Source organism: Pagrus major, chromosome 18 (assembly GCF_040436345.1).
Source record: "Pagrus major chromosome 18, Pma_NU_1.0".
Taxonomy (NCBI): Eukaryota; Metazoa; Chordata; class Actinopteri; order Spariformes; family Sparidae; genus Pagrus; species Pagrus major.
Genome location: NC_133232.1, coordinates 29206 through 55108, shown reverse-complemented (window position 1 = coordinate 55108; position 25903 = coordinate 29206). Strand labels below are relative to the sequence as shown.

Below are 25903 nucleotides of genomic sequence, written 5' to 3'. Positions count from 1 at the left end.
CTATTATTGTGGATCTTAGCCTGATTGACATTGGACACATCTTTAACACGTGTACTCAAGGCTACATATACACACACACCCTGAGGCTCAAGTGCACTGCAAACTGATACGACTCACATGGCCTCTCTCATATTCCCTCAACCCCCCGCCTTCAGTGTGTGTGTGTGTGTCACTTTCCTGCTCTATGATCATTGTAGCTTGTTTATTGATGCTGCTGACCCCTAGTTGGCAAGCAGAGATCACATAGCACATGTGACCCATACAGTAAACACACTCCCACACACACCCCACCACTCACAGACGTGTTGTAACCAGAGCTCAGGCACCTTTGCTTCAGAGGAGGAATTCTACAAAGCCATTGTGTGGTGTAAAAGTATACTGTTGTCACACTTGAATAGGCACAATGACAGTTAGGGAAATTGGCTTGGATCCTATTTTGACTGTTGTGGCACGAACCTTATTGCAGTTATTATTACCTGCACTGCACTCGTATCACAAAGAAAGGTTTGACTAATGCGCGTTTTGGTAAAGGACAGTACCAGAGATGATTCCTTTGTGTTGAAGCTGCCAGTCGCTTACTTTTATGTTAGACCACACAACAGCAGCAGATGTGTATCATTGTGGGTCATACACTAGTATAATATGCATAAAATATAGTTCTATTTTGAACCATTGATGATGCTCCAAAAAGCAGAAGTGCTGGCACATTCACTCCACAGATAAGCAAATGGACAAAAATATTCGTATTTCTTTCTTTACAAGATCAATGTAAATGTCATGTCTTAAAGTGGAAACAGACAACACCACCCAAGTAGTATTATTGTTAGCACCGCTGGGTGCGAAGACAACCACATCCCTTTCTGTTTTTCTCACCCCCAGACTCCACAGAGACCATCTCGGGTGTGTTTGGGCATGTCGGCTGTGATGTGGTCCCTGGAGCTGATTGCAGCCATTCCAGACAATGCCAATGTTCCTGCCGGCACATTGGACACGCCAGGTAACAGGGACATGCCTATTGGGATCAAGGGGTTAGAGTAGCAACTGCCAACAACGCAGGACAAAAAGTTTGAGTTTTTTCGTTTATTTAGTCTATCATGGAGACATGCATATAATGGAGACAGTTATGCATCTGGCTCTGCACTGGTTGCAGATATGGTTGTTGAGCACAGTTTTTGATTTAGGTCTGTATAGGCACGGTATTAATAAGTACTAAACGTGACAACCTCACTGGGACAAGACTGTAGGAAATTTTGTACTAAAAAAAAAGTTTAGTTTGTGCATTTAAATCCACCTTAAAGCCCAAACTGTAATTGTTACACTTCTGTTTCTCTACTAATTAAATTAACAAGAGAGAGTTAGTAATATTTAAATGTGCTGGTGTTTGTTTTTTCACTTTGAACAGAGCCAGGTTAGCTGTTTTCCTCTGCTTTCAGTCTTTATGCTAAGCTAATCTAAGCACAGACTGACTTCAGCCCTGTATTTAATGCAAAGCCCTGAGGCTAGATTCGTGTTTTACTGAAATAAAATTGAATACCCTTTAGTCTTTTTAATAGCATCAGAATGATTTAAACATCAGTGATGGTGTGTGATGATGTGATTTAATTTAATTACACAAAGATTTTTCTTTTTAAAGCATTTTCAAAGGCCCTCAGTATGAATCCAAACTGATCAAACATTCAGCACACATTTATTAAGAGCTGCTCTTCTGATGTACAGGTGAACCAAACCTCCCACATGGACACACACACACGCACATATATGAACATGTATGGATGACTAATAAGCAATTCAAACATGTCTATCCTTGTTAATCTTTAATAATGTAATTTAAACTGTACTCATAATCTGTACTGTGAGACAGGTCTTTAGTTTAGCTTGTCTCATTAGAAAGACAGGCAGACAGAATAGAGACAACATTTTATAAATCAACCAATTAATTGAACATTGACAATCATTTCTGATTAGTTGCAGCCCTAGTCAGACAGAGATCTGTCCAGAAAAACGCCCATATAGTGTGAAAAATGAAAACAGTTTATTATGACTCATGTTTATGTTTGTTCTTAGGCGGTGACCTCTAGTGGCTGTAGTAATTATTACAGCTGCAAAGGAGGATGTGAGGAGAGGTAGTATGAAGAGTGAAAAGTCTGTATAGGGAGGAGGTCACAGTACTGTCACGTACATAATGTAATGTAAGATACTTAGATAACATGGGTACTTTGTAACACAAGTTACAGCAGTAATATCATGATTTTAAACCAACCAAGCAATTTTAGTGCCTAAACCTAACCAAACTATGACAGTACGACAAAGGTCCAGTATGTATGTTGCTGTTGCGCTGCAACGGTCATGTTGGTTTGGGAACAGAGATATATGTCATTTTGGGAGACTCTGATAATAGACCTATTCAGTCGTTTAGGCTGTATAAGGCTGTGCTGCCACTTCTCACTTAGAGTATCAGGGTGAGTTAAAGATGGTAAATGAAATGTGTAAATCAAAGAGAAAAAAACACAGGACAGTTATGGTCCCTCGCTGTAGAGCGTCAGTGATCTCTGTCATGCATCACACACATCAACACAACATTCGATCAGTGCGTGCAGTGCAAGTGGCTCCAGGAGAGAGAGAATAAGAGAAAGAGAAAGGAAAGCACTGAGAGGGAGCGCATCAACAGGAGAAAAGCCTGGAAGGAAAGTACAGCTAAGAGCTGTAAAACTACAGATATCTTCATGAACAGGGGACATGATTGGAGTTTAAAAAAACATATGACAGCCGCCCTCAGCACGTCATCTCACAACTAGCAGAAGATGTATGTGCATGAAAATAAAGACCTGTTTACTGTTTTCTGTCAGGTGGAAGTGTCACACTAAGAGCTAACAGAGCGTCATGATTATAAATTCATGTCCAGTCAGAGCTCTGAGGAAACACCCGGTGCAAAACAAACACCTCAAAAGTGCACCAAAAAAAAAATGTAAATGAATATTCATTGCCTTAATTATGGAAGTGCAATTGCGGTACTCTTGAAACCGAAGGCACATGGCTGCTTTTTAACTATTTTGGATGTTTTTTAAACTAAAGTAAAATATTTGTTTCTGGCATAACTAGCAATCTTAAAAAACATTATTTAAAAAACACAGTTTAAGGGGTCTCTTGTGAACGGAGTGAATGTAGTAATTGGCCTGGACTGATTATTCCAATCTGCCCCTTATTTTGGGGTTGACCTTACAGATTTTACATGGATTTTGACCCCAAACTGTGCTCTCTTACCTTAACAAACAAGACCATACAATTCTGGGAGGGACATGCCACAGTTGTGCCACATGCTGTCTTTCATAATTGATAATCTTACAACCTGTTTCTGTGTGTGCACAGCCAAGTTTTGATCCACAGTGTGTGGATGTTGAAGTGAGTGTGGCCTCATTTTTAAATGCCAGAGGTCACTAGAGCCTCATTTTATTAAGTTATGCAGATGAGTCAACAACCAAACTGACATTGTAATTTGCAGTGAAAACCATTAAATTGAGGCAATTTGCATGAAGGTGTGGCTGTTTAAAAATGCATTAAGAATTAAAAATGTAACACACTAATAAGCAGAGACAATGAGTGTCCTTGTATAAAGTAAGCCAAGGACACCAGTAATAAGAAAGTGTAATCATAATCTGCTCACAGTCGACTACAACTAAGAAAACGTCTCAGTTAAAGGTCCAGTGTGTACGATTTAGTCAGAAAATAAACAAAATTATTCATAATTATGTTCTCAATTGTTTGGTTTTTTTTATTACATAACAATGAGCCGTTTTATATCTACAGAGGGAGCACGCCTACTTCCACATAGTCTGCCATGTTGCACCTCCATGTTTCTACAGCATTAGCCACTGTAGGGGATGGTGAAATGCCACTAAATCCCACAGACTGGGCCTTTAAAGCTGGGGTTGGTAAGATACCAGCAAGAGCAAGTGGAATGCTCCCATCAGTCCTCCATCCAGAGCCACTGAACACACACTGCCTGACTAGAATATGTTCAAGATCCCTTAGCTTTATCCATCTCATGAATATATAAATAAGCAATTGAATCCCACAGTCATGTAAACACAAGCAAAATAACAAACATATGGTCCAATAAAGGCTGCCTGGCAAGACAGTAACTCCTTACTGCTGTAGTTATGTGCTTTGTGCTAATGTTAGCTGCAATCGAGCATGTTGCTGTCACTGCAGCTCTTTTATTGGAACCAGGGGCTGTGTGCTTTGTGCTAATTGGTTAGCAGTGTGTGCAGGCAGGTAGGCAGGTACGTAAGTACACTGACAAATAGCCTATCCAATCTTTTCATATGGGCCAAAAAAGATGATTGGATGGGCTCATTAGAGGCCTGCAACAGCCACATATATTGGATTTCTTTTATTTGTCAGAGCATTTGATTTATTGATTGCTGTCAGTATGTTGAGAGATTTTTTTTAAATATATATATAAAAGATATGCTTCTAGAATAACTTACCAACCCAAGATTTATCTGATATTCTTGTGTTACAATATACTGATCAGGCCTTCTCTGTACAGGAGATATTTTCTTTAGTAATAGAATTCATGTTAATGACATTTACAGCTGAAAATGTTATTATGATATTTAAATTTGTGGATTTGACCTGTAAGACCTTACTCATATAAAAAGCGGAATAACCATTTAAGCGTGACATATTGCCACACACACATACACACTTACACATGAAGTAAATTAATCCCCTTTGCATCTGAATAAACACACAGTGATCGTTATTTTTGATGTGATGTGATATGAGTTTTCACTATTCACTCTTCTATCCTCATGTGTAACAACTGCTATGACGATACTGTTTTTTTTAGATTGAGTGAGATAGTGTGGTAACTGTCATGAGAGAAGTAAAGCTCTGGAAAAGCAAAGGATAACAAATGTTTGTAGAATTTGATTTACAGGCGTTTAGAATTTTCCACCTTCTGAAGCTACAGTATGCGACCTCTGCAAACAGTGGCCTTGAATCTCATTGCTATACAAACATCATCCATCCATACTGATGCTGTGAAGCCTTTACATGAAAAGAGCATAGAATATGAATAGACTGGGCATATAAATTGCTAAAAGAAAACATAGCACCAATTTTCTTTGGGACTGTCTTACTATTCTACAAACAAATCTTATATCATAAGAATAGTTTAAACACACCATAGTGTATAGTCAGTTACGGTTTCTTTATCTTCGTCTTGTTTAATTGGTTCTCTACTTCTGCATTTGTTGTTTAATGGCAATTTGAAAAGCTTTTATCACATTACCGCCACCTACTGGATTGGAGGGTTTATCAGAACAGTTGTACTCTCACCCATACACATATCTTCTCATATAGTGTGACAGACAAATCTTTGTATGACTGCATCTACTGAACCCTGATGTTTGGGTCGGGCAAAAGTACATGTACTATTACACTGGATAGACAGATATACAACAATCAGCCATAACATTAAAACCCCTGACATGTGAAGTTAATAACTTTAATCATAAGTTACAATGTATTGTCCGGCTGGGAAACCAAGTACAGTCCCCCTCATTAGCAACAAGTCTCCCCAATTGCAGTGACCCCCACAGCAGGACAATGGGTTCTGCCACACTGCAAGAACTGCTTAGGAATGGCCTGAAAAACTTGTCAAAGAGCTCAAGGTGTCCACCCAACCTCCAAATTCCCCAAACCCTAATCTGATTGAGCATCTATGGAACGTTGGAACAATTCTGATCCATGGGGGCCCAACCATCTGCTCTATCGAGGCATGGACACAGGACTTCTGGGTGTCTGGCACCACTCCCAGCAGATCCTTCGAGTCCTGGGGATTCAAACATGGGGCTTCCATGGGTTGGACTTGTTTTAGGATGTCCCACAGATGCTCGGTGGTATTGAGATCTGGGGAATTCGGAGGCTGGGTTAACATCTTGATCTTTTTGTCACATTCCTTGGGTCATTCATGAGCAGTTATGTGGTGGCAAGGCTCACTGTCTTGGTTGGGAGGGTCACCACCATCAGAGAGTACCATTACTTGGTCTGCGACAGGTTAGGTGGGTGGTACATGTCAAGTGGCATCCACATTAATGCCAGTACTCAAGGTTTCCCATCCAAACATTGCAATGTTAAAAGATGATCAAAGTTATTAACTTCACATGTCAGTGGTTTTACTGTTGTGGCTGATGATTGGTGTATATCCGTCTATCTGCTGTAACTGTTCATGTATTTGTGCCTGAACCATTATGGTACCAGGGCTTAGCATATTACCAGAGTATCTGCTAACTACTTCAGTACTTTAGCTGTAGCGATATCTAAGGCTGTAACTAGCTGCCAATAGCTAGTTAGCTCAGTTAGATGGGCAGTTAGTGGCATTATTAACTGACTGGCTCAGAACAATGGGAGAGTGTTGGTGTTTACACTGCTGGCAATGGAACCAGGTTCAGTAACCTCCCAGTAAACACTGCTGGATCGGGATTGAACACGGCCTCCCAGACCGACAGAGACCAGTTTCAGGGGAAACCGTGTTGAAGTGATTTTCAGAGACTCAGACCAGTATTTTAAATCCAGGGACAAGAAGACATGGCAGGCAGGGACAGGAGAGATATTGCGTCAGGAGTGTTTTATGATGAGTTAACAAGGCAATTAAGCTGTCTTTGTTCTTAGTAAATATTATAAACAGTCTTCATAGCCTATCTGTCCCAATATAACCAGTCCAATTATCCTCTCTTCCCCTGTGATCCTCAAAGTTTTCAAACATGTTGAGCTGAAAGAGTTTGAAGTGACAGAGATTTTCAGAAACAGTAGACAGGCCTCACACATCTCACTGAAGATAAAAGTTCACATGCATTAAAGGTAGATTTATCAGATCCACTGTGAGCATTTCAACATTTAGCATTTATCCAAACCCATAAACACCAAGGTCACTGGGTGGTGCACTAAGATAGATGCAATCATAGAAGTTACTTTTGTACCCCCAATAATAATGCGCAACTTCAGGTGGAAGTTTCATTGTTTGTGCTTTCCTGAAGAACATATTCTGATTCAAGTCCATATCTATTTATGTTATTAAAGGAAAAACCTAAAGACATCTTCATTTCAAACAAAAGAAAAACCTTGGGTGAATTTGTTGAAAAGAAAGAAAAAGCCCTTCAGTTAGGAATGAATAAGATTTCAGCATCTGGTTTCTATTTTCCTTGACCCGCTATGATCCAAAATTACAATGGTAGCTGAGAGAAAAAGCCACCAAACTTGGGGTCAGACTCAGGATAATTGGATAATTTGTCAGCATTCATTGTAAGCAACCATTTTTGTGTCTTTTCCATTATTGTATTATAAATGTCTGTTTCTTTCTAAATATAAGCTAAAACAATATAACATCCATTCCGTCACAGAGCAAATGCAAATACTCCAACATAATAGCACATTGTCAGTGACGCTATAAAAACTGCTAAACATGTGTGTGCATCGTCGTTTCCAAAAATATCCATCCAGACGTAAACAAACACTGAGGTTTCAATATCTTCACCCTGGAAGGAGTTTTCCAAAAGCTAAATTTTCAGCACCTTAAGCGCCATTTACATCTGTACAAAGGGCCATGCCAAATGCAAAGAAAAAGCTTTGTTTTAAGAAAAACCTGCTTATGTGTGGACATGGACAGACTGGTCTCTTGTTAAGGTTTTCTGCTCCTGTAAGGACGGGATAACTTACACCTGAGGTTCAGGCCCATCATACCAAAAGAGCTCTAATCATAAGTGATAAGTAAAACATCTGTTGACTGTTTAATGGAGTATTCTGGTAATAAAAGAGTCCCAAACCTTTGAAAGCATCTCATTATGCTTTTAATGTGCCTAGCGTTTTTTCTTTTAGATATTCTTCAGTATCACAAAAACTGAAGAACTTCATACTTTCACAGAATTGTAGCTTCAGCGGCGCTTAAGTTCTCAATATCACTAATCAATTAACAAATATGAATTTGCAACTCTCTGGGTCTTGACAGTGACTTTTTTTTAAATGTTATTGTTTTATTCTCTGATTATGTAACCTCTAATACCAATACCAATGTATGCTTAATCATCACCATAATATTCACTGTATTTCTTAGTTGGATTTTTTTTAGCTTGCTCCCGGGCTTACTTTTGAATAACAGAATACAAGTTTGTAAAATTAGAGTTGTGGCTGTTAGAATCTCTATACAACTCAGTCTCATGTTGTCTACATGAGGTTCATTCAAGGTACAACCAGCGAGAAGCCAAGTGCAAGGACATTAAGCAGAGAGGACAATTGGACCTGCTGTAATCTCTGTGTCCACGAGATAGACAGCGGTAAGCAGAGTGACCGCTCTGGGAGAGGAGGGGATTACTGATTAGTCTGTGTGTGTGTGTGTGTGTGTGTGTGTGTGTGTGTGTGTGTGTGCGTGCGTGGGTGCCTGTGCGTGAGCGTGTGTGTGTGTGAATGTGAGAGAGGGAAAGAGAAAGATAGAGAGAGCTGCACAGTGCATATATGTGCCTGTTTGTATGTGCCTGTATTTACTTGTCTGCTGAGACTGGTATAAAACGGTTATTAAACATGTATATTTCATAACAGCTAATATAATTGTTGCAACCATATCAAATCGTTATTTACGATGGAGAGACAACTTGATACAGTTACTACTAACATACATTATTGTATTAATAGTAATGTGGCAACGTTTGGTTTTCAAACCAATCTTTTCAAAAGCATACATGAAGTCATACCTGCAGTCTATGGGATCCTTATATCCCAGTCAGAGTCCCGTGACCATTAGCACCAGCTTAAGTGTAATTCCAAAGGCCCTTTGTTTATGTCTACAAGTAAGGTATGTAAATGATTATTGCATTATTAAAAGATCAAACAAATTATAGGAGTTAAATGAGACAGCTGAGCTCGAGGACATGCACGCTTCTTTCAATTACTGAACTACAGGCTGTACCAACTATCTCAGGTCAGACACTAGATGGAACAAACTGTAACTTACCTTACTGACTATTAAAAATAAATGAAAATAAACCTAGATTTATGCAGTTAGGATTTTTAGTTGCTTTTTTCCCACCGTACCAAACTCGTACTGGACCGTGACCCCAAACCCAAGTACCAAATTCTGACTTCTGTATAGTGTTACTGTTATATATATGTATGTATATGAAACCAGATATATTGAGAATTAGTAACAGTTTACAATAAAGGTGCACAAAAAGTGAGTAGTCAAGTTCATTTTAGTGTAGTTACTGAGTAACTAATGATAAAGCTATTAATAACTAATGAGTCTATATTGCGTAACTACTCAGTATGATGTTTCACTTTCACTTCACTTAAAGATACACAAAAAGAGGAATTAATAATCCAGTAATTAGGAATTAATCAGTCATTACTAGTTCATGCCACTCAGCAGCTTTTTGATAGTTAATCAAGAACAACTCATGACGACAGTGGTCTTTCTGTATGTTGATTGACATATGTTTATGAACTGATCATTGCCTAATGATTCATTAATATATTATATCCTAGTCTGTTCTCCAGTAGCTCATCAATATCTACTATATAGTCCTCGAATCACAGCTATTGAGGAATTACTCATCAACGATTCATTAACTATCTAGTCATTCTTGCATTCCTTACTCCCTCCTCAGTAATTACTCACATTTTTGTTTCCCTTATTGTAATATGTTACCAGAGTATTTTCTGAAAACTTCTGAAAAACCTCAATGTATCTGGTCCCACAAGCAGCTCTGAACTTGTTTGTTTGGACTTGAGTATAAGTTTCTCTCCAGCCGACCATAACTAACTGACATTTCCAGGCACACAGTCTGTGCACTGATTCCTGTCACGGGTGAGGGAAGTGCACGGGTCAATGTTAGTCTGGAACACCAACACCAACTGTAACATGATTAGGGCCAATGTATACAGCAGTCTAATGGTAATATATAATACATGAAGACCCCTCACACGTATATAAGTTAGACATATATAATTTAGTTATTTAGAAACCCATAGTCTTTCACACACACACACACACACACACACACACACACACACACACACATTAAAACTCACCTAGGGCAAATGCGAGAAGGCTGTGCAGTGTAAGCCACATTGTGACATATGTCCACGTTAACACACTTACACTTAAAATGCAGAGTGCGTAATCCAGACATTAAAAAACTAAACACATTCATTCATGTACACATGGTTAAAAGCATGTATGATAAATGGGCCACTCTATCTGACAGCTAGCATTATTCATCGTTTGACAAATCGTCAGACCCCTCTCCTGATGCAACATTCAGATCTTGCACAAGCTAACAGGTGCACACACACATGCACAGATCAAGACTCAGGTCCAAAGGTCCCATCACACCATAAATTCAGTGGATAGACAGAATAGAGACATGAGGGTCTGTTAACATGTATTAATCAATTGTATCGACTGACAGCTAAAAAGCAGAGAGGAATAGAGGACCAGCACAAAGGAATTAAAATAAAGAAGGTCAAATGGATGAATGAAGGAAGTGACAAGGACTAATGTCAGCACGTGTCAGCTCAAAGTGGGTGTATACATGACAGTTTGTCATATTTGTGATTATTTGAGTGTTTGATTGACTTCTGTAAAACAGTATATCAGAGAATGTGCTTCGGCAATGTTTAAATGTCTTATCGGGCAAGTAGCCCCAATACATACCAACAAAAAGGAGTCAATTCGCTCAGCACTTAAACCCCCCCAAAACCATATCTTTGCGCTTTAGAGTGAGCCTGGGTAGCTTCCTGTCTCTATGCTAAGCTAATCGACTCCTGGTTCTGGCTCCATAGTAGGTGCACAAACCCTTTTCTTGTTGAAAATGTCCTGTGGTTTCATGTGTACAAGTATTGAAACGGCGGTCTGTGCAGCCAACAACAAAAGCAGAGCTTAACTCTGACCTTTAACAAAATGCTAGCTAAAAATGAAACTAATCAATCCACAGAATCAGAACTCGTCAATCGTCAAGACTTTTCTATTTGTGTTTTGGTATTCATTCAGTATGTACTGTGACCAGGTTCAATAACTCCACTCACTTCCCATTGTGTGGGTGTCTCCCTCTCCATGCAGCAGTTTTACACTTCACCCTGCTTTTTAGAGGAAACTAAAGTCTTCTTGATGTGCGTATATGTTTGACATTAGCTGTATTTTACCTTCTGCATTGGGATAACAAGCTTCTTAAATTAAATGAAGCTTTGGTTGTCCCTTTAAGATCATAAGGAAAGATAACTGAGATGACAAAGTAAGGACTACTAATGGAAGTGAAGAGAACAGTGTAGTTGTAGCACCCCATAAGCCGGCAGTCTTGTTAACTGATCCAGCTTTACAGTTTTAACTTTCCATGTCAGACACTAAGTCTGAAGTAGTAATTCCTTTTATAAGGGTTTAAAACCCTTGTTACAATCTGATTTACAAGAATAGGTTTATAGCATGTAATATCGAGCTATGAGACTGAATTTATAGATCCAGAAATGTACCTCTTTCTGTTCCTTATACCTCCACTTTAAACATACAACAGGATCTTTTATTGTTCACTTTGTAAGCATCAAAAGCACTTCACGACTTAGAGAATTCTGCATCACCTTTTACGTCAGGCATGAGCAGGGAAAACAGCAAGAAAGCCAACATTCTGTTCAGCTCTGCAGTGTATTGAACCAAATTCACTTTGTTTTAATGTGATTTCAGCTCTGGCTCAGTGCTGTAGACTCAGACGACATGGTTTCTCATTTACTAAAAGCTTAGAAAGCATGTCTTTTAATGTATTAAGTGCATACATCAAGGCAGTGTTCATACAGTGACTGTGCTTCAGTATAAAATGATCACCGATCAATGCGTGACACTCAAAAACTCCCACATGAATGTTGGTAATTACATCCAGCATTCAAGTGCTTTCTTAGAGAGGCTTACATCCATCTAGTGGAGCTTTGCTACTGCAATGTATATACACTGTATGTAGACAATTTAAACCTTGTGTGGGGGTCATTCATCAGCAGCTTCAATCGTCAGGAGTGAGTGTTTGTGAGTGGCTACAAGAATAATAATTTATTTATTATTCAACCTGTACATCATACCTTCTGTAGGTGCCAATTAAGCCATCTGAGCCAGTACAAAGCTCCAGAGGTTGGCCTTTTAGAGAGTGTTGTCATCAGTCGACAGTACAACAAATAATTTTCTCAAGTGATCTTTGAACCAAAGCCAAGGCAGTTGTATGTCTTGAAATGTGAATCGTCAAACCCGATGGGAAACCTGTTCTGGTAGGTTTCACATTACATGTTTCCATACGCCCGTATTTATGTGCATTCTCACACCACACCATCAACATCATCATGTTCGAACCAATGACCAATCAATAGTCATTTCTACATTATTACATGCGATCGGTCACACCCATCTTCGAGCGTGGCCTTCATTTTTATCCACAGACAGACAGACATGTCAGATGTCTTCTGTGATAGTTCCTGTCACAGAAGGCATCTTTAGGTACACATTTTGCCATGATAACACACACACACACGCACACACACACACACACACACACACACATAAACACACAAAGACTCACAAGGTAAAAACTAACATACGAAGCAATCTGAAATTGGAGACTTAATGTATTTTCTCAATACATTTTTAGAAGAACAATACTAACAATGGGCAGGCAAGAAGCAGTGTCAGGGGACGAACTTCAGTCATACAGTGGATTTTTTCCTCTGGACACCAGGGTTCGCATCCTGTTTGTGACCAAGTGTGAACCGTGATTTGTGTTTAATTTATGTAATGTTAAGTTAGTTAACAAATGTAAATTACATAACTTGCATCACTTATGAGACTGAATGTGTGAGGTTTTGGTTTTGGTCGGACTCGAACGCAGAGACTCGAGGAGTTGTGCAAAAACAAAAGATTTATTTGAACAACAGGGGGGAATGATGAAGACGTGGGCATGCGGGTGAGCAGGTGGTGACGAATAGTTGGGTTGAGTGGTCTCACTGGGTTACTGGGACTTAGAAGGCGGCACAGGCAGACTGGAGAAGGTGACGGCTTGGAAGGCCGAGCAGATGGACGCCGGTGAAATCTGCACACGAGGCAGAGAAGAACAGTGTCAAACAAAGGCATCCAAAAAATGAGCACACGAGAGATCAAAAACACGAGAGATCAAAAACACGAGAGAAAGTCACAAAGTGAGTACGCTGCGGGAACAATCTGGCGCTGAAGAGAGGCGAAGACCAGGGTTATGTAGAGGCAGGTGATGAGTCTGATGCAGAACAGGTGTGCCTCTCTGCTGTACACACACACACACACACACACACACACACTGGGAAGGAGCAGGTGAGGGAAACTGAGGGGGGAAACTGGTAGGGAGAAAACAACAGGAAAAACAAAAACAAACAAACAAAAAAACAAAAAAAACAAGCTGCTATGGCACACATCGTTACGGAATGCACTTATTTGAGCTCAAAGTTTAATCTTATCCTAAACCTCACCAAATAGTGTTGGTGCCCAAACCTAACCGAATTGTGACCATTTGACAACGTTGATAAAAGTCATAATATGTCATACTGTGTGAACAGATACATAAGTTATGGGCCTGAACATAGTTATTTTATCCCAAAGTATTTTTTTCTTCACTTAACGTATTTTAACCAATCTACGACTGTTCGACAACATAAATAACAGTCTAGAAGTCATAATACATGAACTCTTTGTCAGCAAACTTTATGTTGAAAGTCTAACCAGATGCTGTAGATTATTTACTATAGCTAACTTGACTGCAAAGTCTTTATTTTGAAAGTCTAACCGGACGCCGCATTTTACGTATTATTGCAAACTTGACCATGGAGCCCTTCATGTGCAAAACCACACCAGAGGGGCAGGTAGAGCGTCGTAGTTTGAAGCTTAACAGGCTGGACACACTGGATGCGCGTGCAGCGCTGCGTCCATGTTAAACAGTTGCCACTGGCAAAGAATCTCGGCACATTTTTTTGTTACCTTGTTATCTCAAGGATTTTCTGTTACCGGACCTTTTTACAAGTCTTGAATGAGCAACGTTGAGATGGATCCACATTTGCCCCAGCCTCAAAACATATCCATGCACAGCAGAGTAGCGCAGCGGAAGCGTGCTGGGCCCATAACCCAGAGGTCGATGGATCGAAACCATCCTCTGCTAATTGTACATACTGTCTATCAGCAAGGCTCTATATGGAAAATAAAGACCTCATTGGCACAAATACCTCAGACAGAGGTAACTTCTGAGTGTACTCAACAGAGTTTTCACTTTCTTTGTAGGTTGGCATTTGTTTTGGCTCATTTTTTGTTGAAACATGTCCGCGTTTCCGTGCATATCTGAAGAGGCGTGGGTTCAAATCCCACCACTGCCATTTGACAGTGTTAGTCGTCTGTTAATATGATGGCATTACACAATTCAAACATGTATGGGCTCTTCCAAAGCCTTAGTCTAGGAAGACCTCCATTTCCAGAAGAAAATTGTCAGCTGATTATGCTGGCAAACGCTTCATGCACGATTCATTCAAACAGTGGCCACTGGCATAGAATCTCAGCATAACTTTTTAAAGGTGTATCAAGGATTTTTTGTTTTCAAATACAAATACAAGACAGATGTATCTTCTGAGTGTACTCTACAGTTTTCACCTCCCTTGTAGGCTACTCACTCCTTTCAAGTTAGCCATCTGTTAATATGATGGTATTATACAATGCAACCATGTATGCAAAGCCCTTGCCTTAACCTCTATGAAGAAGAGTCTATACCACAACCTCTATTTCCAGAAAGACATTGGCAGCTGATTATGCTGGCAAGTGCTTCATTCAAAATCAACGTTGAGGTGGCTCCATGTTTGCCCCAGCCTCAAATCAAGGCCACGCAGAGCAGAGTGGCGCAGCGGAAGCGTGCTGGGCCCATAACCCAGAGGTCGATGGATCGAAACCATCCTCTGCTAATTGTACATGCTGTGTATCAGCAAGGATCTATATGGAAAATAAAGAACTCATTGGCACAAATACTTCAGACAGAGGTGTCTTCTGAGCGTATTCAAAAGAGTTTTCACCTTCCTTATAGTTTGGCATTTGTTTTCGCTCTATTTTTCTTGAAACATGTCCACTATTCCGTGCATATCTGCATACCTCACTACATTTTTGACTGTAGAAGCATTGTGCAATGCAGGTAGTGTGGCCGAGTGGTCTAAGGCGCTGGATTTAGGCTCCAGTCTCTCAGGAGGCGTGGGTTCAAATCCCACCACTGCCATTTGACAGTGTTAGTCATCTGTTAATATGATGGCATTACACAATTCAAACATGTATGGGCTCTTCCAAAGCCTTAGTCTAGGAAGAAGAGTTTTTTACTGCAACCTCTATTTCCAGAAAGACATTGGCAGCTGATTATGCTGGTAAGTGCTTCATGCAAGTTTTGATTTAAGAGGTTAGATCGTTCATACAGGATGCTTGAGATGCGCTTCTCACACGCGTGTCGAGGGTGGCTGTTGCATCGCGTAATCTAGAGACTCGTAGTCTCGCCCGCGACATGTGTGTGGTTCTCTGCAAAAATAAACCTGAAAACGACCTGTAGACGGTCATATGGACAGCATACCAACATTTTTACTACAGTTTTAATGTCTGTATGCGTAGAATATGTCACAGATGTGTTAGTCATGCATCTATATTAGGAAGACAAAAGCTATGTCACAAGATCCTGACCTGAGCCTTTAGTAAAGGTGAAGTGAAGGAGAACGTTTAAATCACTCTCCAAGAAACTGGGTCATTTAAGATGTCAGGCAACTTTCTTGTTGTTTCCAGCCTCTCCCTGTTAGGTTATTAATCCATATATACCCATAGATGATAAAGGCCCATATGCTTAAGCAGGCTGTCTCTTCAAGTGATTTATTTTCCATATCCAGAGATTTATGTCAGCTGCTTCTCTTCTGTACATGCCTGGGGGTGTGATTGCTCTCCTTGCTGAATCTTTAGCATGCTGCTCTTATTCTGTTCAGTATGCAGAACCTCTGCTGTCAAAAACTACTGGACAACTATTAGTACAATCATTTGAATTTCATGACAAAGGCATTCCTTGGATGCATTTTTTGCAGATTAGTGTTGTAGGGTTAGGAACTCATATTCCCTCTGACTTTACGACAAGTGAGCTTAAGCTGTCTTTTGATGCTTTTGATCTTGTTTTTATCTGGTATAGCGTGGACAGTAATAATAGGATTCAGCTTTGGTTGGAAAACCAAGAATTTTCCAGCATGCTAAGTCTTCTTATCAAACTTTGAGGACTCTGGCAAAGAGCAATTAATATTCACACAAGCCATGTAAGCACTTTTGTTGCATTTGAAGACCCCTGACCACTCACTGTTCCAGTGCTTATATGCTTTTGACTACATGTTACCGGGGATTAAGATGCAAATGGTTGCCTTAATCTTGAGAGTAAAATAAGCTTTCTTGGTGTGGAGCTAAGTAAGCATATACTGTGTTCTGAGTACTGTCATCAGTATGCAAAGCTCAGCCTCACTGGCGTTTCCAAACACGTAATGACATTCATATGTAATGTCTGTCAATGCTGCAATATTTATTATAAACTGTATAACTGTCTGTTTGCACATTTAATGTACAGTTGGCCATGCGAGCATCTTAAGCCCCATACTAACACATACAGTATAATCTGTTGCTTCTATTTAATCTGCACTGAGGTTGACTAACCAAATCATGATTGATGTCTTCATCATTATTATTTATTCAATCACGCACACACACACACACACACACACACAAACACACACTGAAATTCCACTCATTGACTGAAAGCTGCATAGCTGATGTCTTCATAAGTCTTTTGTGTTTTCTGTGCCAAGTCAGCTCCACAGAAGAGGAGATGAATGTAAATCCATGCCTATAGATTATCCATTCTCCCTGCACAAAAACTGCCTGCCACAATCCCCCATTCACCCTCTTTATGTTCCTTCCCCTTCATATGGATTTCAGCAGTCAAATCGTATTATGTAGAGAAACCCCGGTGGCTCGCTGGGCAAAGATGTGTTCTGTGCTCTTGTGATTTTGTGACACTTTCCCCATGAGCCATTCCCTCCCTCTTTATCAGAAGCAGAAGTTGTTTTGAAGCTCAAAAGTATTGAGAAAGAATTGAACTCAAATCCGATCCTTTAGACTGTTCATTCTCTTTGCTCAAATCTCATTATGACAATACTCAATGCATTTTGCATCATTTATCCGCTCAAATGTCTGTGTTACTGAGGGAAAAGTTGTACAGTTACACTTGGAAAGAAATGGGTTCAAATACAGGTTAAGATGTGAAGTACTGACTTGTACTCGGTCGGAATGTAGAACGCAAAAAAGGGATGTTCAGAAAATTCTATTTAACCAGCCTAAAGATAGATGAATATACTTTTAAGCCTGAGCATTATATGGTTAAACTATGGTTTGGGGTTTATCAAACTGTGAGACTGTGAGGGGGACACAGAGGCATTGTTGGTGGGCAGCATGACAAAAAACGTGGCGTGGAACTTATGTTGAATGTGAGCCCTGCTCTGGTGGCAGTGCAATGAGGCACAGGTGGGAGGTTCATTCAAAGGAAGGAGTTGTCCTTTGGTGGAAAATGTTTCTTAGACTTCGTGCTAAGAATCCTGACACCTCAGAACTTCAAGGTGCTGCCAGTCTAAAGATTTTATCAACAAGAACAGACTAAATCCTTGGAGCACATGTTTTAATGTAGTGGCAGAAGGAACGTCTGTACATTCATCTTTGTAGTTCTTTATTTCAGAGCCTGTCCTAACTGTGTCAGAAATGAAAGCAGCTTATTATGACCCATATTTACGTTTGTTGTTAGGCGGTGACCTCTAGTGGCTGTAGTAATCATTAGAGCTGCAAAGGAGGAAGTGAGGAGAGGTAGTATAAAGAGTGAAAAGTCTGTAGAGGGAGGAGCTCGGGTTTAACAAGCACAGGACTTTCATTCAAGAGACCACTGTTCATGTCCAGTGTGACACCAGAAGCCTTTTTTAACCCTCTAACATTGTGAAATGACATCAAGTACATAATGTAGAATACTCAGGTAATGTCGGCACGTTTGTAACAGAAGTAAGAGAAGTAATGATTTTAAACCAAACCACAATGTTTTCCTAAACCTAACCAAACTCCGGCCATACAACGAAGGTCCGGTATGTGTCACTGTTACGCTGCAACGTACTTGTTGTTTTGGGAGACGTGGACAATCAACCTATTCAGTGATTTAATTAATATTTTAAGACATTAAATTGAACCAAATGAGACCAAATTTTAATAAAAGCAAATCTAAAAAGTAGTAAAACAAATATGCTGTGTAAACTGTAAACTCATTCAAACTGTGTTCTAAACTACTGTTTATCAAACATGCATTTTAGATGAATTAGATGCACACACTTTGAAACAGCATCATTAAAAAAGACAAATAAATTGTATATAAGCTAATGCGTGGTGCAGGGGTTTTCTACCTGGACTGTATTGTGATTTGGTGTGATTATATAGGATTCGGTCAATTGAACTATTCAAGATATCTGGTGAATATTCCTGTATTTTTTCATTTTGCAATAGAAAACGCGGGAAAACCAAAATATCGCAATGATATCTGTTTTTTATGTCATCGTGCAGCGATGGCGATGGTGTACATACTGTACGTGAGAAGAGTCTTAGTCTTCTCAGCCAACAAAAAACACGAAAAATAATCATCTAAAAAAAAGTTCAATTATTCCTCTTACTTGCCACTTCGAGTTAATGTTAACACATTCCCCTCCATCGTACACATTTCCATAAGAACCTTTTCTTTAAGTCATGAGACTGAGGAGTGTGGGAGTTCCATATCAGGTGGCACTAACATTAGTCTTGGCCTTTAAAGAATAACATGGTTTATAGCAGGTGTTTAAAATAGAGTTCCCTTTTGCTCCTCAATGTAAGCCACATGAAAGCTGGTTATGTGACCTCACCAGCGACCCCATTATAACAGGCTTCATGCAAACTTGCCCTCCAATGAACGGCCTCTCTATCAGATGACGGATGAATGTAAATTCATGCCTGGAGATTAGAAATTCTCCTCAGGGGGACACACAAACTGTCACTCCATCCTTTCATTCCAGCCAAATAGTACAGTCAAATCCATTATCCGCTGGGAGCCTGGGACAAGAGGGGGGGAGGGGGGTACTTCCAGACAACAAGGCACACATTTCCTTTCAATCTCCTGTCTTCACCAAGAACATTCCTGTCAGTCATTTCCATCGTAATCCGCTGATTTCTATGTTTACTGTCAAGACCATGACAGATGCTACACACAGGAGAGGAACACAAATCTCATTCTGTTTGTTTATTTTGTGGCTGATGCTTTTCCCCGAGCCACGTGTCTCCGAGAGCATTCCTAGAGCCTCATATTCACAACTGGGACATACAGTGAGGCTTTACAATTAATGGGCAAGCAGATTTTTGACTCGTCCCTGAATCTTGAAGCTCTGACCTTGCTGTCTGTCCCGTGTCTTTTTGATAATGACTCTACAAGTTAGTCAGAAAAACTCTCTGCAGGCTACCAGCTTCTCCATAACTTGTGATGTTCTCTCTTTCCTCCTCCAACAGTGAAATAATACAAATAATAAACACTTTTGAAATTCCATTTGCATGACTCTCACCAAGACGTTTTTATCTCTTTTTATTGGTGACACAAAATAACACAAAGCTCTTGAGCTGAGGCTCACTGTTGCTGTTTTTACCAAGAGTTTTAAGCTGCCACATTCATTAAGAATGGCAACAATCACACTTATAGGTGTCTGGTTGTAAAAATTCAATCCACACGTGACAGCCAATCAGGATTGAGAATTCTAAATGGCCGTGGTATAATTTAATTTAATAAACACTGCTGTGCTTCTACATGGACAGCAAAGTCTTAAGAGGCCGTCATTATCAGTCACGTTTCTCAATGACTGATTTTTTACTTCCTTGGCTCCCTCCCTGCTGTTGTCAGGAATAAATAGTGTGCTGACATTTGCAAATGCAGCTTTTGAGGATGAATAATGTTTTTTTTCTCGGAAATAAATACACTTCTTGTAAATCAGATGAAAGGAGCCATTCTTGTGATTTTATTAAGATTCCACAGTTTTGTACCGTGCAGCGACCAATACCGAAGCAAACACACTCATGAAGTCAAAGGGAAAAGTCTTTTCGGGTTAGACTGAATGCAAAACAATTTTCATCTCACTTTATTTGCACTCCCTGTTTATTTCTACTTTGTCTTCTTATGAATCAGGGGAGGCTGGTCCTTAGAGTCAGAGGAGGTTGTTCCTCCTCTGACATATGTACGATCATAACTGAAGTGTTTTCCTAAACCTAACCAACCTGCCGCTATACTGCTACGCTGCAACGGTCAAGTTGTTTTGGGAACTGTGATATATGTTGTATTGGGAGTAACTGACAATCGACCTATTCAGTCGTTTAGGTAAGAGGATGTGTTGGTCGATCTACAGGTGTGGAATGTTTCTTCTTTTTCATTGAAAAAAGCTCCAAAACCTCATTGTATCTTACCTGACAGACACAGTTAACTAGCTGGTGATCATAGTGGAATATTTAGCAGCTGATGAGCTAGATACTGTGTTTCCCACAGTAGTGGGTAGAGAAAAAAAAATGCTAATAGAGACTTACATTCATCAGGAGGTCAGACAACACGATTCCAAACGAATGATAATGCTGCTCTGTAACTGCAAGTTCACCATATCAACCTATAGCAAGATGAGGTGTCATCAGTCTGTTATTGCAGGCTTAAGCGACAAATGTATTCCTTATTCCTTAAAGCTTATTGATAATTATCAAGGGCAGACTCCATGTAAACAGATAGGGCAGGCAGGAGCCGTGCTGCGGCAGCAACGCAGCCTGTGTAGACACAAACACGTGAGTGAGCCGCAGCTCTGCAATGCAGCCGTCACGCAGCTCGCAGGCATCCAGTGTGGCCAGCCTGTAAGTTCACCGTAGAGCCCTTCACATGCAGAACTGACACTACAGGGGTTGGTGGAGTGTAATAGTGTGAAGCCTAAAGCCACTGACCAAGCTGCTGTATTTGATGAGTTGGGAGGGTGTAAACGTGTTGGAAGTGGATTAGAGGAGTAAAGAAAGACAGGGAAGGGTAACGGGGCAAAGAAACAGACCACGCAGACAGAAAGAGAGAGATGTGTGTGGGCTGTGCAAACAAACTCCTCTTCCCAGTCCGTCCTCAGTCAGGTGTTGCTGTTTGTGTCTGTGTCGGTGCTTTTGTATGTGCATGTCCAGTATGTGCACACACAGTCATACGTGTCATTGTACTTATGTCTTTGTTTGCTCTTGTGTGGTTGTGTTTGTGTGTGTCACCCTTTACATCTGCTTGTGTGTGTGTGTGCGTGCGCGCGCGTGTGTGTAACTGGGCATGATCCATGTTAGCTGTCTTCCCTGGCTATAATGGGCCAAGCTGGCAACCTGCTGGCAGCCTGACGTCTGATAGAAAACAATGCATATTCATCTCTCTCCCTCACACACACACACAAACACACACACACAAACACACACAAACCGAGTGGCCCCCTGTGGTTCTGCTGCCACCGAGCCGTATGGACGATTAGTCAAGGCCACAGCCCTCACCTTTAAAGTGTTCTTTCTTTTACTTTGCCCTCCTTTTCAAAGTTTTCTTCTCTACATCCTCTCTTTTCTTTTTCCTTATTTCCAACTTTGCTAAAGAGTTTTTTTTCTTCTACATTCATCTGATTCTCCGCGCGCTTCTTTCTCATCTGTCTCATTCTTAACTTTCTCATCACTTTTATGCCTTCACTTATTCACATCTTCTCCGCTGTTCAAACGCTCAGTTTTCTCTGTCCTGTCGGTGTCCTGTTGTCTCCAGAGAGCCCGTTATGTTCTTTCTGTCCTCAGTTTTTTTTTTCAAATGAGATTAGTTTTCAGGACAATCATTAAATAATTGTACTTGGCATTGTACAGGAGGCAGAAAAAAAGCAGTAAAAATGCCTCTGGTCCAGAATCAAAGCGTAGTGAGATGGCAGATTTGGAAATTACAGACATGCTTCAGTAATGATTACTTTAGCTCGCCTCTGTAAAACTCATTTGGACTCGTGTCTGATCAAAGTCACCCTGTTCTTTTATTTCCATTTATTTCATCCACCTTCACAACTTTGCCTCCCTTTGCATCATACACCTGGACATTAAAACTGTTTGACAACTCAAAACTATAAACTCAATACTACCAGAGGCTGCCTGAATAACTGGACTTCCATCCAATCGTTTTTATGCAAATTGTGATGATAAAGTTTCCTCAGCGCTGTGAAAAAAGTTTGAGTGCTCGCTTGAGGTGCAAACAAAGTTGCAGCTACGGAAATGATTAGCTTTAGAGACACATTTGACATAATCAGCCTGACAAATTATTCATTTTCATCGCACCTGAACTAGAAAATGAGTTTGAACATCCTGAGATATATTTGTAAGTTATCTGTCGGGCTCCTTGGTGGTGATGTAACAATGTCTTCATTTTCAGGATTTGAAGGGAAATGAATCACTTAAACTGTAAGGCTAATCATGACAGAATAATGGATTGTGTTACCATAGTTTTATCTTTTGTTTCTGTTGGTTAAAATAATGCTGTGGGGTAGGCATTAATAAACACTAAAAACATTAAACATGGGTTTATAACACACTGTAATGAAACCTATAGGCAGATGCTGGTGTATAAACAAATGATGAATAATTATACAGAAAAACTAAGCTGTAATACTATAATATATCTACATTATAACTGACCGATCCAAAATTCCACCCCCTTCGTTATTGTTGCTAGGTCGGACAAGCTTGACGATAAAAAACATGGTGACACCGGGCCCGTTTAACCGAATGCCACAGAGTTTATGAGATAGTTTCTAGGAGTCGACAATATAGCCTCAAGAAGCTGACCACATTGAGGCCAAGTCATTCCAGTCTCGATGAAAACGAGAGAAGCCTCGATCTTCACTGGCTAACAATAAGTCTTGTCACCTTAAAAATATCTCAGCTACCGACCTGTCCTTTTCCAAATCTTTTCAACATAAATAAGGAGGACGTAGACCTGGCTGACATTGGAGATCTGACATTTGGCTAACTCCTTTTGATGTAATGTTAGCTGACAGTTATATGTTAGCTAGCTAGTTAGGTAGCGTTTTGCTAACATTAGATTCAGCATTACTTTTATGAACACGGCAAACTGAAGCAAATTGAATGTAATGTACAGTATTTGTCATCAAGTCCCGCCCAGTTTTGTTCTGTGCTCCAGCTGGATAAACTTTGGTTAACTTCCATTAACACAAGTTTGTTCAAAGGTAACATTACAATGTAAAGCTACATGATTTGATGATGCCATGATTTTCACTGACACATCACATTGTATAGACCAAATCCCCATGATGCTGCGGTAAAAACGACAGTTACTTCCGGTGAGACAATATGTTTGTTGATTGCACTTGTGGAGATCAGCAAAGATATTGTGGTAAATGTGTTGTCGTTTTCAGTCGTAAATGTAACATTTAAAGACATATTGTAAAAGACAGTGTTCTGGCCTCGCTTATGTTTCTACTTTGCTTATTTTTTTATACTGTGTTGCTTTGCTAGCATCTTTGATATCTATCCAGCAGCGCATCTCAGGCTAACTCCTACTTTGAGATAGACTCAAGCTCATTTTCATTGTCCGTTTCTTTAGTCTGTGCCTACACAGGTTAATTAGGTCTCCAACCCAACGTTAGTGAAAATTCTGTTATTAATGAGATTCAAACATTAATTTTAGATGAATTAGATGCATACACATCTTTTAATTAAAGGTAATTCAATTAAGCAATGTGTGGTGTTTTCTACCCGGAAGTTATTGAAAGCAAACATTGTGATTCGGTCTTCATAGTCACATCTCAGGTTAGCTAACATATAACGGTAAGCCAAATGACAGATTACCAATTTTAGCCAGGTTGGCTTCCTCCTTATTTCTGTGTTAATGTTAAAACGATTTGGAAAAGCACAGATAGGTTGGTTGCTGGTGTATTTTTAAGATGACATGAATTATTGTTAGCCAGGAAAGATCAAGGCTTCTCGTGTTTTCATCTAGACTGGAGTGACTTGGCCTCAATCCCCGTTGTTTTGCCATGTTCCTAAAACTTAACATCCTGAATATATTCTTCCATCACATACTGTAGTCCTTGCTGGCAGCTTCTTAGATGTATAGTGCCCGACTCCCATAAACTATCTGGTAAACACTGCGGCACCCAGATTAACGGGACTGGCACCGCCATGTTTCTTGTCGTTAATCTTGTCGGGCCGAACAATGGTAACTAAGGGGTGCAGGACTTTGGATTGTTCCACTGAATTTTCTGAGATCATTTACTATATGTTCATCTATATCTGAGCCTTTGATAGATCGAGTTTGATAGAGTTTCTGATTTTGATTCCTCTCAAGGAATCATCAATGTTTCATCTTCACCGTGTTTCTAATATCACAGCTGGCTTTGTGTTGCTGTGTTTAATGATCTCAAGGTGTGACAGAAAGCTGCAGATGACACAAGTCTTACTTCAGTGCAAGCTGCTTCTTTTACAGCCCTCTGCTCCAGCGATGCTGTAACCTGGCTGACCCTGCAAGGCAAACAGAGAATTTCCCATTTGGACAGCTTCTTACATATGTCACAACACACTGTAATAGAAACTTCCTCTTTACATGGAGAAAATATGTCTCTGAAACAGAATTGGCTCCGTTTTCTTCTGCTCAGCTGTCTTTTCTCTTCCAGTCCTTTAGATTTTCATCTTCTCTTCCTCTGACTGTTCTTCATTTTATTCCCCTCCTCCTCTGCTCTCCTTTGTTCTCTCTCTCGTCCTGTCACTTGTCAAAACCTTTTTTTTTTTTCCTTCTCGTTTGCCTCTGCTCTTTTTCTCTCCTCACTTCTCCTCTCCGTTGGCCTCGTTCCAAACCTTTCTTTAGAGTTTGATTTTGTTTCTCACCCACTCACTGGCTCTTTCAGTTTCAGTTATTTTATAGCCATGAAGTCTTTATAGTGATTTAATAGCAAAGCACATCACTCATTTGTTTTTGTGCTCTCATGGTTTCTGAGCCATCACGTCGTGCCCCTTCCTTTGCACTTTCTCCGCGTCCGTTTGTATATGTTATCCTCTTTAACCTTGTTCCATTCTGTCTTTTCCTCCGACACGTGTCCCGACACATTAGAGTGAAGCTTTATTTCTACAACAGTTGTCACATTGAGTGGTCTGGAAGTTTTCAAAGCCTCCAGCAGCTCTACTTTTACTTCCTGCACATTTTCCTTTCAGATGACATTGACCAAACTGCTGAGATTGACTTTTTTCACTGGGAGCACTTGTTGTGTTTCTAAGAATTTACAGAGAAGCCTGTGAAAGCAACACAGGAACAGCACAACCACTCGATTCGATGGCTGTCTTGAGAAAACGCTGATACGGGTTGTTTTTGTAGGCCACTGTATTTTGTTTGAGATATGGCTGATTTTATATTATATGTCTTATGTTTTTATTATCAGTTTAATGTACATCATACAGACAAAACAAAATGACAACTACAAACTATGTGTTTTTAAATAATTAGTGTCTTCAGCAGGAACCAATGGGTTTGGGACTGAGAGCCACAGATAGGGGAGGGAAAGCAGAAATTATTGAGAGAAAGCTTTTTACGGACAGTAAGACAGAAAACAAACCCGTGAGAGAACAATGCGTTAACATTTTGGGACGTCTGTACAACTCGATAAAAGAGTGACGCAGCTCCTCTGCTAGAACATCCACCTTCCTTGGTTGGCAACTCAAACTTGCTTGGTTTGCGTTTTTTTC

At 40.0% G+C, this 25903-nt stretch overlaps 2 non-coding genes across 2 annotated transcripts; both read left to right on the top strand.

The window, feature by feature from the left end:
- Window positions 1-14922: 14922 nt before the first annotated feature.
- Window positions 14923-14994, top strand: trnam-cau (transfer RNA methionine (anticodon CAU)). Its single transcript has one exon. It is a non-coding gene; the product is annotated as a tRNA-Met (tRNA).
- A 223-nt stretch (window positions 14995-15217) lies between these two features.
- On the top strand, window positions 15218-15299 carry trnal-uag (transfer RNA leucine (anticodon UAG)). The gene has a single exon. It is a non-coding gene; the product is annotated as a tRNA-Leu (tRNA).
- The last annotated feature ends 10604 nt before the right edge of the window (window positions 15300-25903 follow it).